The 14435-nt window shown below is 41.7% G+C and overlaps 1 protein-coding gene across 1 annotated transcript in view; it reads left to right on the forward strand.

Annotated features, from left to right (window-relative positions):
• Positions 1 to 14435, forward strand: part of ZMAT4 (zinc finger matrin-type 4) — a 392475-nt gene that overhangs the window by 37976 nt on the left and 340064 nt on the right. The gene's annotated exons all lie outside the window — the stretch shown is intronic.

Here is a 14435-nt window from a genome sequence, read left to right on the forward strand (position 1 = left end):
ATGTAGGATACTTCCTGATAGCAGTCAGTCGGGGCCAGGGGTCCCATGGGCAACACCGTGCCACGTAACGTTAGTAAGGCACAGAACCCAGCAGATATTCAGGACCTGGATTGGCACAAGAGGGTTCTACAGCAGTACGGCAGGGTGGGCAGTGCAGGATAAGTGGGTTTGCAGTTGCCTCTAGGAGACTAAGCAGTATGGGTAGGCCACCCAGGATGTGGCAGCTTATCGCGTGGGCAGATGCCCTCAGGACTGAGGCGAAGCGGTCGTGAGGGCCCTCTAATGGATTAGTGGTAGCGAGTAGTCGTATGTTGTGAACACTGATGATGACGATGCTGGAGAGGATATGCAAATGCTGTGTACAAGTCTCAGTAAAGTTGCTCCGTTAAAAGTTGAACTGAACTGTGACTCTGTTATTTCTAAAGTGTAACCCCTTACACATAGGAGGAATGAGTACATCAAACTAAAGTCCTGAATCTCAATCCTAAGACACAGTTGTGTGTCCTAATGCGCCTTAAATAGGCTCATGGAGATGACATCACTGAGCCACACCAGGACACCTGAAAAACCCTACGTGGAGCACAACAGAGGGCAGCGAACTGAGGTGAAGGAAGCAGAGCCCAGGATACCAGGAACAGCTGTTGCGAATCTCTGAAAATCTCCCCTCTATCACTGCCTTACACACCCTATACATATGCCACATGGGTAATCCAGTCACTCTGTAGGGGAATCACTCTGCTCTGTGCTTCCTGATGGCCACTAAGCTACTTACTTTTCTGGATCCCAACAATGGTGTGATCGTAGATGTAGCATACACACAGGGATACTAAAAAATGGTCCCAGGCTCACAAGTGGTGAGTCTGGCCTCGGATTCAAGTTGAATATTTTGATCGTCCTGCAGCTCGAGCTTATATTCCTCTCCTGCTGCCAATGCTACAACAGTGCCATAGCGATTACCCCAGGGCAGATTTAGGCTCTACTTTTGCTAACGCTAGGCAGTAGAGTTGAGCAAAAGGATTTACGGGAACTTTGTCCATATGGGATGTCTGTGGCCATGGGACCAGAGACCTGTGATTCGGCTCCTACCTGCCGGCATACCAGCAGGTAAGAATGGCACAACTTCATCATTGCAATGCATACATAACGTCACACCAGATCTACATGTTAGAAAAGGTTCTAGGGATACTGGCAGGTAAGAAGTGGTTCAAAAGACTGTGGTCGGCTAGCCATAGACTACCGGCGTGGCCACTAAACTAGGGTCCTACTGTAATCATTTTTTTCTCAACTGTTTTGGACACTATTTCCTATTATCTGGAAACTCTCCAAACAGAAAAATAGAAACACAAGCCATGTGGACAAAACAAGGGCATGACCTGTCATAGAAGGCGGGGAAACAGAAGACAGAGAAAAGAGAGAACACCACAAATGCAAAGTAGCATGGCAGCATAGCTAAGAAGACAGGGGAATAAATAAGGGACTTTTATTGTCAGCTGCCAGAGGGGGAAGAAGACTAATTTAATCCCAAGTCCAGAGGAGGAAGGAGACTGATTTTATCCCAAGTCCACACCCTAGAACATAAGGGGGAAAAACAAACATAAAAAAGTGTTCTTTTTATGCTACAAACAGCATAGACACAGGAATAATACAGCTGTGAGCATTCTTTTAGGACATTTTGCGTGTAAATGACACATTAGTTTCCCCTTTTTAGGCGTGAATAGGGTTTGTCTGTACAACATGTTGTGCATATCTTAAAGTGTCAGCACATTATTGCAACAATTCTATATCATTCCATTGACTATATTAAAATATTAAATAACTTCCTACAAATAAAATACATATTCGACCACCGTCTACGGCATACAGCTCCTATGCGGAGCTATGTGTTTCCATAGTTGTAGGCAGCAAAAAAAAAAAATCTATGTAGTGTTATAAAGAAAGTAAAAAAATGGGACAGATGAAAGGGCAAGAGACATGACTGCAGGATCCGATTACACAAAGTAATGTAACCATGGGGACACATAGATCTGCATAGGAGCTGTATTCGCCAAACGGTTGCCTTTTTTTTTTTACCAAAACTATTTACAAAGTTGCTTAATTCTTTACTTTAGAAACATTGTAGCAATGGTAATATCAAAAATGGTGCATGGAGGACACGTAAGTGCAGAAAGGATGCAAGGTGTAAAAGATCAAGAGCTGTCAGGCAAAGTTTTCCATTATGTACTGTCACCGCGCAGAGGTTGTTCACTTCATTATACCAGATGAGCATTTAAAATCCATTACGGTTTTGATAAGAGACACAATCGGTGATGTGAGACGCACGGACGTTATCTCGCCAGCGCACGTTCCGTCCGAAGGAAACGACTTGCAGAAAACAATCAGCTGCTGCTTCCATTAAATAAAGTACAATCGGCCACAAATCAGATTATTGTTATTAGATTTTCGGGCCGTTTTAGCCGACAATGCATCACGCAGGGCAGAGGGCAGCTGCTAAAAGCTAACACTTGCCACTCAAACCAAATGGAAATGTGCCGACTCCTGACTTTTGGAACGGAAATCGTCTGTATATAGTGTAGTGTAGCAGATCTGGGGCAAAGATTACAAAAATTCTGCAAAGTGGACGCTCAATGGAAGCAAAGAGGACTAGTGGGAGTTGCTCGGGGTCTCTTTTATTCTTGGCCCATTTTGCTTTTCAGCAAGCCAGCTTCTCCAGTTTTGGTTCATTTAACATCGAGTTCAGCAGTACGGGCTGCCGTGCAGGAACGGTCCTTGGGGCTCAATTCTAAATCGGCTGTAGGAAGCGAAACCTCTGCTTTTATTACTTCTCCTTATGTCCTTACTCTTGAGGAGTGACAAATTCAGGTTAATTTGCTAATCACCCTTCACTCCTTGATGTGAAATGGCCTTTTGTTTTAAAGCAGGGCATTTCTGTATGTGGTATGTATACATGTACAGTACAGTATATCAGTGAGTACACCCCTCACATTTTTGTACATTTTTTATATCCTTTCATGGGACAACACTGAAGATCTGACATTTTGATACCATGTATATTAGTCAGTGTACGGCTTGTATAACAGTGTAAATTTGGGTTCCCACTAAATAACTCAACACACAGCCATTAATGTCTAACCCACCTTTGGAGCATCACAAATGTCTGTGAGCTCTGATGGTGTGAGAAGCCAGCTCCTTCAGCCATCTTTATACACACACGTAATTAGTGCAAGGGGTACGGTGAATTCTGGTGGGTAGCAGTCTCCGGACGAGAACTACTGAGCCCAGGAGAAGCAACCTTGCACCCATGGGATTGAGTGGTGCTGGAGGTCAAGGAGGCCAGTCGGTGCCTTTGCTCCGGTCGGTGTTAGGACTCCAGCAAAATCTGTGCAGCCACATGGGACATAGTGTCCTGCGCAGTTCAAGAAGAACCCAATGGCCAGACGACGTCAGTTAGGGATCAGAGGAGAGATGTCATGACACGTGGCCGCCATTACGCCCCAGCTCGGCGGAGACTGACCCAGGCACGCTGTCAACAAAAGTGAACACAACCCTAAGTGAAAATAGCCAAATTGTCCCCAAAGTGTCAATATTTTCCGTGGTCACAGTTATTTTCAAGCACTGCCTTAACTCTCTTGGACATGGAGGTCACTGGAGCTTCACCAGTGGCCACTGGAAACATCTTCCATTCCTCCATGACGATATCACGGAGCTGGTGGATGTTAGAGTCCTTGCCGCTCCTCCACCTTCTGTCTCAGGATGCCCCACAGATGCTCAGTAGGGTTTAGTTCTGGAGACATGCTTGGCCAATCCAGTACCTTTACCCTTATTTTCATTAGAAAGGCAGTGGTCCTCTTGGAGATGTGTTTGGGGTCATTATCATGTTGGAATACTGACCTGTGGCCCAGTTCCCGGAGGGAGGGGATCTTGTTCTTCTTCAGTATTATGTCACAGTACATGTTGGCATTTATGGTTCCCTCAATGAACTGTAGCTCCTCACAACCGGCAGCACCCATGCAGTCCCAAACTATTACTCTCCCACCATGCTTGACTGTAGGCAAGACGCACTTATTATTGTACTACTCACCTGGTTGCCGCCAATCATGCTTGATACCGTCTGAACCAAATAAGTTTATCTTGGCCTCATCAGACCACAGGACATGGTTCCAGTAATTCATAAAGTCTTTTACACAGAAGATCTGGGGTCAGTTCTCCAAAATGTTTGGAACAACCTCCTGCCGAGATCCATCAAAAACTTGAGTACAAGTGACTAGAAGAAGTGATGAAGGCGACGGGTGGTCATCAAATATAGGTTGGATTTAGATTTATCTTTTGTTTATTCACTTTGCATTTTGTTCATTGATAAAAATAAACTATTAACACTTCTATTTTTTTAAAGCATTTTTACTTTAGGACGCAGATACTATGTATAGGAGGCACTTTAGAACATGGCTTAGCAAAAGCACACCTAAGGGTGGCAGTTTTGTGGGCATGGGTAGGAGTGGGGCTTACATTTTCTCAATTTTGCATTGTAAATGTTAGTAAATATTATTACTGATGTAACACATGACCCTGATAAAACCCAAGAGGCTTAGTGTTGTGACTTTTTGAGGTTGTAGGGAGTAGTAATAGGGTCGCGTACATGAATCATATTATGCCCTAAAAATTCTCAGCTCTACTACATCTGTATGTGACATGTCCACTGCTACAATGAAATATGTTATATACTATGGTAAAGCAGCATGCAGTATTTTAAGGGTTATATTCCCATCCTCATAAATGGATATTATCAGATAGTTCTTGTAAGTACAAGCACCTTTGCTATTTACTGTTTAGTAAGATTTGCAGCCGTTCTTTAGATAGTAACACTTTTCTTTTGTTTACAGCTGGTTGCCGAGGAGACCGACCTCCGCTGCTGTCTAGTTGGAAGCACTGAGCTGAAGATGGCAGGGATTAGGATGCAACCGCGCGCTATAGTGATCCTTATCCAGCATCAAAACAGTTCTTACAAGTTCAATAGAAAAAAAAGCTTGTAAGCGTTGCTCCTGTTCTGCTATCTAGAAGCGGTGGTCGGTCTCCAAGGCAATGAATTATAAACAAAAGAAAAGTGTTAATTATCTTCAGAACGGCTGAAAATTTTAAGAAGCAGTAAATTGCAAAATTGCTTGTATTTACAAGAACTATCTGACAAAACCATTTTATGAAAAATGTAAATAACGCTTTAAGGCTTCCTGTTGTGATACATTTCGGGTTGCGGTCACGGTAAAACAAGTGTTAGAACCTACAAATAATAAGGCGCAAATGATTTATTTCTGTGGGAAAGTATTATATCTGGGAAATAACAGATCTTACGTTCCTTATTTACACCTCGGTATATTTTCTCATTATACACATGGCTGCATTGTGTTTCTCGAGCGTTCCCGGGATGTTGAAGGATATCGGAGCCAGGTAGTGTTTTTATTTTTGCTTATGTATAAACACATATCGGCAAAGCAGAAAACTGCAGCGTTGGTGAGGAAGAAGGCGAATGTCCGTCAGTCTGGATCCTCATGTCATGTCTTATGTCGTGCTACGTCTGCTGTAAGCTGCTTTCCATCTACCCGGGTCAGGGGACCTACGGTATTTAAAGTGCTATTATCCTGTTATCCTCTGCCGCGTGGTAGTGAGATACACGAATTATTTTATAATAGTCTGATATCTAAAATAAAATTCTGTACCCCATGAAAGAATAGAGGTTACAAAAACAGCAAAATTGCCAGTATTCCCGGATAATCACCTCTGTTCTAGTCTTCTTTATATCACATCCGTCACCTGTCAGGCTCAGTCCCTGAGCCCGCTCCATACACCCACACCTTGCATACATGTACATCAGGGTGCATAAGTTCAGCTTTTATATTCTTATGGGTACTTTTTCTCCTTTTGGAAATCTCCAAACTGACATACTGAGACTTTAACGCCTCATTCCAGATTATTATGCCAATGCTATTTTTCTCTGATTTTCCTAAATGGTCAATGGAAATGAGTCCGTATAATGTTCAAATCATCAACCGTTTGAGGATAAATCACAATTTATCAGACAAACCTCCCAATGATAACAGGGTTTTTTTTTTTTTTACAAAAGTGCACCAAATTCTCCTGCAACACAGAGTTTCCAAACATTTTATAGGTTGTAAAGAACTGAAAATGGGCATGACTTTTGGATATGGGATGGACCCCACTCCTTCTTTAAACCACCATAACTGCTGTAAACCTAGGTATTAAAATAAATACACAAAACACATTATTTTGGTTGTCAAAATGGCCACAGCTTTTATTCAAATCACAGGATTAAATAATCACAGTAGGAGTCAGGTGGAGTGCTAGTACATTGGGATTCACAAGTACTGCGATATCCCCAGCTGTCTGACATACAGCACCAGGACAGACAGCCATAAAGGGGCGGCATGCACTGGCTTGCCATTCAAGCAGAGCCAGTAAACTTTCAGGGCACCAATGACCCTATTATCCTCACTCCTGTGCTTAATCACTGTACCCGCCCCTAATTGATGTTACCATTACAACGTCCTTGAGGCTGGCCACCAAAGCCGAGCCTGCTCAGCGCCATGAGGTTTTACATCTTCGATTAGTTAAAATGAGTCCACCTTAACTTGTCTGCAACTTCCACCTGACTCCTAAACCGCAAAGCCGTGATAGGTTATAAATTCCAAGTCTCATTTGACACTTTTTTTACTTTTAAAATATTAAATCATTTATGTAAACTTAAAAACTAGAAGTCCCTGCAAAAGCATTAATGGTACTAAACCCCGACTCACAAAAAGTCATCCTACAGCGCTCAGGAGAGGAAAAAACCCCGGTGGAGGAAACCTCCAGGGAACCATGGCTTAAGGATTGCCCTTCCCTTGGGCTTAGAAGGTTACCGCAAATAATAACTCTTTATAGCCAATATAGAATTGAACATGGTACAAGATATACAATGACAAATTCAAAAATACAATAAAGCATTTATCATTATACAAGCAATAATTAAAAAGTTTTAGGACAGAGATTATAAACAGGGCGGGAGGGCGGGTAATGTTTCATCCTGTCCATTCTGTGAGAGAAAGAGGGAAAGCCAGAGTTGCCTCCCTTATATAAGCCCCACCTTCCTCACAGTAATACACCAGGCACAAACATCTAAACTTCCTCTTAAAGCAACAACACTCTTGTTTAAAATCTACACCGCAATACAAACAAAAGCTGCAGGAGTTCTCGGTCCACCCATCCCCAAGTCATGTCCACCTCAGTCTAGTCTCCAGTGGTTTCTTTTGTAGAGATCATATTTACTGAAAACAAAAGCTTTTTCAATGAAAAACCTCTTCCATTGAGCTTGAGAGTTTTTGGAGAATTTCTGCTTGTATTTCTTTGCATGAAGTCAGAATAGCCTCCCAGAGCTGCTGTTTTGATGTGAACTGCCTCCCACCCTCATAGATCTTTTGCTTGATGATCCTCCAAAGGTTCTCTATAGGGTTGAGGTCAGGGGAAGATGGTGGCCACACCATGAGTTTATCTCCTTTTATGCCCATAGCAGCCAATAACTCAGATGTATTCTTTGCAGCATGAGATGGTGCATTGTCAGCATGAAGATGATTTTGCTATGGATGACCCGGTTCTTCTTTTTGCACCTTGGAAGAAAGTCAGTCATAAACTCTATATACTTTTTCGAGGTCATTTTCACATCTTCAGGGAACCCAAAAGGGCCAATCATCCCAAATCAGCCAGTCCATGATTCTGTCTCAGTGCATGATTCCTGGACCTCCTTGCTGACGTCGCAGCCTTGATGGGACATGGGGGCCATCCACCAACCATACACTACTCCATCCACCTGGACCATCCAGGGTTGCACAACATCATCAGTAAACATGAATGTTTTGCAATTAGTCTCGACAACTGCAACAATTTCTGCTTGTGAGCACTGTTTAAGGGAGGCCAAATATAGGGTTTATGCACAACTGCAGCCTCTGGAGGACCTGCACCTTGAGGTTCGCAGGACTCCAGTGGAACCAGAAGCCTCAAATACCTATTTGCTGCTTTGTAATGGAATTGTTACAGCTGCTTTCTTAATCTGATGAATTTGTCTGGCAGAAACCTTCCTCATTATGCCTTTATCTGCACTAACCCAACTGTGCCTTGTATAAGCCACAGTATGTTGATCAAGATTAACGTTTCGTGAAATATCTAATATTGTCATACATTGTCCAAGGCATTGCACTATTTGACACTTTTCAGCAGCAGACAGATCCTTTTTCTTTCTCATATTGCTTGGAACTTGTGGCTACTTAATAATGGGGAACGTCCTTCTTAAGTAGCTCTCCTGTAATTGGCCACTTGGAAAACTAATTATCACAGGAGTTTGAGATTGACTTCAGTACTCCAAAGACTCGGCGACACAAACCATCCATGAGTATATGTGAAAAACAAAAAAATTACATATTTATTACAATTAAATAGAATTTGCATAATAATTTGTAGCCCGGTGTAGACCAAGCAATGTAACTGGGAAAAAATGATATGCAAATTAGACCTCCTCCAGGAAGAGGAGGCTTGCAAATAGCCATGCTATAAATCAATGACACTCCCTTTAAAGGAAATCTGTCACCAGGTTTTTGCTGCCTAATCTGAGACGGACACCCTGATTCCAGCGCTGTGTCTCTTAATTGAGCTACTTGCTGTAGTTTTGATAAAATCAGTGTGTTACACTATTTGTTGCTGGCTGCAGAATGAGTGAACTAAGGATCCCTCAGTGAGCACGTTACGATGGTCTGGAAGTTTCTAATTGTTTTATTCGGTTTTTTTTGTGAGCTCCTCTCGGCTGATTTATGACCACAGACGACATACATCAAAGTAGAATCTGCATGGAAACAAAGAGCATGTAAAAGCCAAACAATGCAATATATTTAATAAAAACCCTATTTCAAAAATGATTTTTAGCACCAAATACATGCATTTAAGTAAAAACCCAAATGTCTCAAAAGGTGGATCCCTTAGAATGCTGGACCCCTGAGAACGTGGTGTTCTGTGTCGCCCCCATCTCCTCTTACAGCCCCATAAATTATTGCACCCTATTAGTAATACAAATAATGCCGCCGTAATAGAGCGGAGTAATGGCGCGGTTGCCTACGTGCCGCCCGACTTTCATAAACACAGAGCAGTAATTGCCTCCTGATTTGTGCTTGGAAATAATGTAACGTGTGCTCCTCCACAATGGAGGGCTATTAAGAAGCCGCAGCCTCTAATTGTTGCCTTAAATGCACCTCGGAGACCAATTGAGTTAAGGACAAATTATATCTCCCCCCCCAAAAAAAACAAAAAACTAAGTTACCAGGAATCCATTTACAGGAACGTGTTGGATTTTATATCACAGCCAGGGACATTATCAGATCCGGAGTTACTAATGTCTGCAAAGTATGACGGCTAAAGTGCAACTCCGTCTCGCGAGTCATCCATCAGCTCGGATCAGCGGCGCAGGCCTAAACTAATCTGTATCTGCGGAGTCTTCTACCAGCGCAGAGGCTCTCGCATTGCTTTTATAGCCAGTACGAGTCTCTCTGCAAAAAAAAAAGTTACAGCAAAATTGTAACTTCACAATGAAGAAGGATCGTAAGTGATCCGAAACCGCGCTGCATCCTCTGTACTTGTGTCTTGTCCTATCCCAGTGGAATATTTATTAAAGCCTTCACCATATTGTGTGTGCGATCCGTGCACCTGCTGGTGAAGTTAGATGGACTTTTTTTTTTTTTTTTTTACTTTTGGCTTCACAATATTCAAAGTTAGGAGAAAAGTTGAGTTGGGAGTCAGAGGCGTAGCTAGGGGTTTGGTTCAGGGGCGGCAAAACTTCTGAGTTTGCTCCTAACCAGGTAAGCCTGATTACAACTATGGTGAGGTCTGTGTGTCTCTCCCAGTAATATAGGCTGGATGTGAGGTCTGTGTGTCTCTCCCAATAATATAGGCTGGATGTGAGGTCAGTGTCTCTCCCAGTAATATAGGCTGGATGTGAGGTCTGTGTGTCTCTCCCAGTAATATAGGCTGGATGTGAGGTCTGTGTGTCTCTCCCAGTAATATAGGCTGGATGTGAGCTCTGTGTGTGTCTCCCTGTAGTATAGGCTGGATGTGATGTCTGTGTGTCTCTCCCAGTAATATAGGATGGATGTGAGGTCTGTGTGTCTCCCAGTAATATAGGCTGGATGTGAGGTCTGTGTGTCTCTCCCAGTAATATAGGATGGATGTGAGGTCTGTGTGTCTCTCCCAGTAATATAGGATGGATGTGAGGTCTGTGTGTCTCCCAGTAATATAGGCTGGATGTGAGGTCTGTGTGTCTCCCAGTAATATAGGCTGGATGTGATGTCTGTGTGTCTTTCCCAGTAATATAGGCTGGATGTGAGGTCTGTGTGTCTCCCAGTAATATAGGCTGGATGTGAGGTCTGTGTGTCTCTCCCAGTAATATAGGCTGGATGTGAGGTCTGTGTGTCTCTCCCAGTAATATAGGCTGGATGTGAGGTCTGTGTGTCTCTCCCAGTAATATAGGCTGGATGTGAGCTCTGTGCGTCTCTCCCAGTAATATAGGATGGATGTGATGTCTGTGTGTCCATCCCAGTAATATAGGCTGATGTGAGGTCTGTGTGTCTCTCCCAGTAATATAGGCTGGATGTGAGGTCTGTGTGTCTCTCCCAGTAATATAAGCTGGATGTGAGGTCTGTGTGTCTCTCCCAGTAATATAGGCTGGATGTGAGCTCTGTGCGTCTCTCCCAGTAATATAGGATGGATGTGATGTCTGTGTGTCCATCCCAGTAATATAGGCTGATGTGAGCTCTGTGCGTCTCTCCCAGTAATATAGGATGGATGTGATGTCTGTGTGTCCATCCCAGTAATATAGGCTGATGTGAGGTCTGTGTGTCTCTCCCAGTAATATAGGCTGGATGTGAGGTCTGTGTGTGCCTCCCAGTAATATAGGCTGGATGTGAGGTCTGTGTGTCTCTCCCAGTAATATAGGCTGGATGTGAGGTCTGTGTGTGCCTCCCAGTAATATAGGCTGGATGTGACTTCTGTTTGTCTCTCCCAGTAATATAGGCTGAATGAGAGGTCTGTGTCTCTCCCAGTAATATAGGCTGGATGTGAACTCTGTGTATATATGTAGGGTTTTTTTGTTTTAATTACCGTAGCTCATATATCAGCATAGCTCCCCTCTACATTTCTTCTATAAGTGCTTTCATTCTTTTCTGTAGCCTGATTTCTCTGCCTTCCCAGATATACTTTCCCCCTCTCCACTGCAGATCTGTGCACCATCACCTCCTCTCTCCTGCTATCCTTAACTTTGAGAGAAGGGAGGGTGAGAGCTACAGAAAGGTCTTACACTCCACAGTACAAAAATGTTTGTATTGTTTTTTTTATATATAAAGACTATTTAACAAGTAAATGATGAAAAAACAATTCTGTGTGAAGGTGCGCACATCCTTTTGTTTCCTTTCCAATTCTTCTCTTCTGTACTCTCCATAAATAGGGACATGATTGTGGAAACACGTACATTTTGTATGCAAACTAAAACTTTGGTTCAATAACACGTTACTAACATTGTTATCACGCAGCAGATGGCAATATTAAATGAGAACGCCACCAAAAATTTAATTAGACTTATCTCTTTTCCTGCGAAGGACAACTGGAATGGCGTCTTCAAAATTATTTCTGCTCTGTCAGAGGAGACGGCGAAATGTCTAGGAAGCGAATAATTGTTTTATGTAGGAGCTGATCAAATTCAGTAGAGAATTTATGTATTTTTTTAGATAATTTTCTTAGTGCAAATAAATGAAAATCAGACATGGGTTCCTGCTGTGGAATATCCAGCTCCTTATTGTTTAGGGACGCTATTAACCCCTTAATGATGCAACCATTTTTGTTTTTGAAGTTTGATTTTTCATCCCCTCTTTTTCCCATCGAGGCTTGTTTTTTGCCGGACAAGTTATAGTTTTGAATAAAACCATTCATTTTACCATATACTATGCTAAAAAGTGTGAAAAAAATCCTGGGTGTATTGAATTGCTAAAAATATGCAATTATTCGATTGTTTTGGAGTTTCGTTTTTACAATGTTTACTGTGCGATAAAAAAAGCCAGTAGATGATTCTTCAGTTCATTATGATTATTGAGAAACTTGTTTATTTTTGTTCATTGTTCTACTGCTTTTAAAAAAATGTAACATTTTCTTTTTTTTTTCTTATTTTGTTTGTGTCTCCATTGTTTTTTTTACAAAATTTGTATTTTTTTTAGCTTATTTTTTTCATTAGTACCATTTTGAAATACAACAATTGTTTGTTATGTTTTTTTATTGCATTTTTGCGGAAGTTTGATGAACGAAAAATGTCTTTTTTTTTTCTTTATTGTGTTTATAGGTTCGTTAATTTTATATTTTTATAGATTAGACTTTTACAAATGTTGTGATTCCAAATATACGGTACTTATTTTTAAGATTTTTGATTGGGAAAAAGAGTGTAATTTAAACTTGTGTTCTTTTTAGTTATTTTTTAACAACTTTTCGCAGTTTTTTTTCAGTTCGCATCGGAGACTTGAACCTGCGCCGTTTCAAGCCATTTACATGCTGTTGTCAGGGATGGACAGCGGAATCTACATAATTAAACAGCAAGCAGAGGGTGCTGGTGGTATAGCACAGCCGGCACCTTCCCTTTATAGAGACTGCTCCATACACATACATTTGTCCTGTGCTGTATATCTAGGTCACCCATCGCTAAGGGGTTAATAAAATAGATTGTAATTTATGTAAAAAACAAGTTGTTTTATAAAGAATCCGAAGAGGCAATATAAGTTGATGGTTAAATGAAACAATAAAGTTTACTGATAGGATAATAGAATTCACAAGAATATATATATATATATATATATATAAATATATATATATATATATATATATATATATATATATATATATATATATATATATATATATACACTCACCGGCCACTTTATTAGGTACACCATGCTAGTAACGGGTTGGACCCCCTTTTGCCTTCAGAACTGCCTCAATTCTTCGTGGCATAGATTCAACAAGGTGCTGGAAGCATTCCTCAGAGATTTTGGTCCATATTGACATGATGGCATCACACAGTTGCCGCAGATTTGTCGGCTGCACATCCCAAAGATGCTCCATACAAGGCAGGATGGATCCATGCTTTCATGTTGTTTACGCCAAATTCTGACCCTACCATCCGAATGTCGCAGCAGAAATCGAGACTCATCAGACCAAGCAACGTTTTTCCAATCTTCTACTGTCCAATTTCGATGAGCTTGTACAAATTGTAGCCTCAGTTTCCTGTTCTTAGCTGAAAGGAGTGGTACCCGGTGTGGTCTTCTGCTGCTGTAGCCCATCTGCCTCAAAGTTCGACGTACTGTGCGTTCAGAGATGCTCTTAGGCCTACCTTGGTTGTAACGGGTGGCGATTTGAGTCACTGTTGCCTTTCTATCAGCTCGAACCAGTCTGCCCATTCTCCTCTGACCTCTGGCATCAACAAGGCATTTCCGCCCACAGAACTGCCGCTCACTGGATTTTTTTTCTTTTTCGGACCATTCTCTGTAAACCCTAGAGATGGTTGTGCGTGAAAATCCCAGTAGATCTGCAGTTTCTGAAATACTCAGACCAGCCCTTCTGGCACCAACAACCATGCCACGTTCAAAGGCACTCAAATCACCTTTCTTCCCCATACTGATGCTCGGTTTGAACTGCAGGAGATTGTCTTGACCATGTCTACATGCCTAAATGCACTGAGTTGCCGCCATGTGATTGGCTGATTAGAAATTAAGTGTTAACAAGAAGTTGGACAGGTGTACCTAATAAAGTGGCCAGTGAGTGTATATGTATATATATATATATATATACATTACTATGAATTTTTTTAGGCAGTCATGGAAAAATACTGCAAAGTAAGAAGAGTTAATAGTTTATTTTTATCAATTTGCAAAATGGAATAAACAAAAGAGAAATGTAAGTCTCATCAATATTTGCCATGGCCGCCCTTTGTCTTCATAGTAACATAGTTAGTAAGGCCGAAAAAAGACATTTGTCCATCCAGTTCAGCCTATATTCCATCATAATAAATCCCCAGATCTACGTCCTTCTACAGAACCTAATAATTGTATGATACAATATTGTTCTGCTCCAGGAAGACATCCAGGCCTCTCTTGAACCCCTCGACTGAGTTCGCCATCACCACCTCCTCAGGCAAGCAATTCCAGATTCTCACTGCCCTAACAGTAAAGAATCCTCTTCTATGTTGGTGGAAAAACCTTCTCTCCTCCAGACGCAAAGAATGCCCCCTTGTGCCCGTCACCTTCCTTGGTATAAACAGATCCTCAGCAAGATATTTGTATTGTCCCCTTATATACTTATACATGGTTATTAGATCG

The sequence above is a fragment of the Ranitomeya variabilis genome, chromosome 4 (assembly GCF_051348905.1).
Source record: "Ranitomeya variabilis isolate aRanVar5 chromosome 4, aRanVar5.hap1, whole genome shotgun sequence".
Taxonomy (NCBI): Eukaryota; Metazoa; Chordata; class Amphibia; order Anura; family Dendrobatidae; genus Ranitomeya; species Ranitomeya variabilis.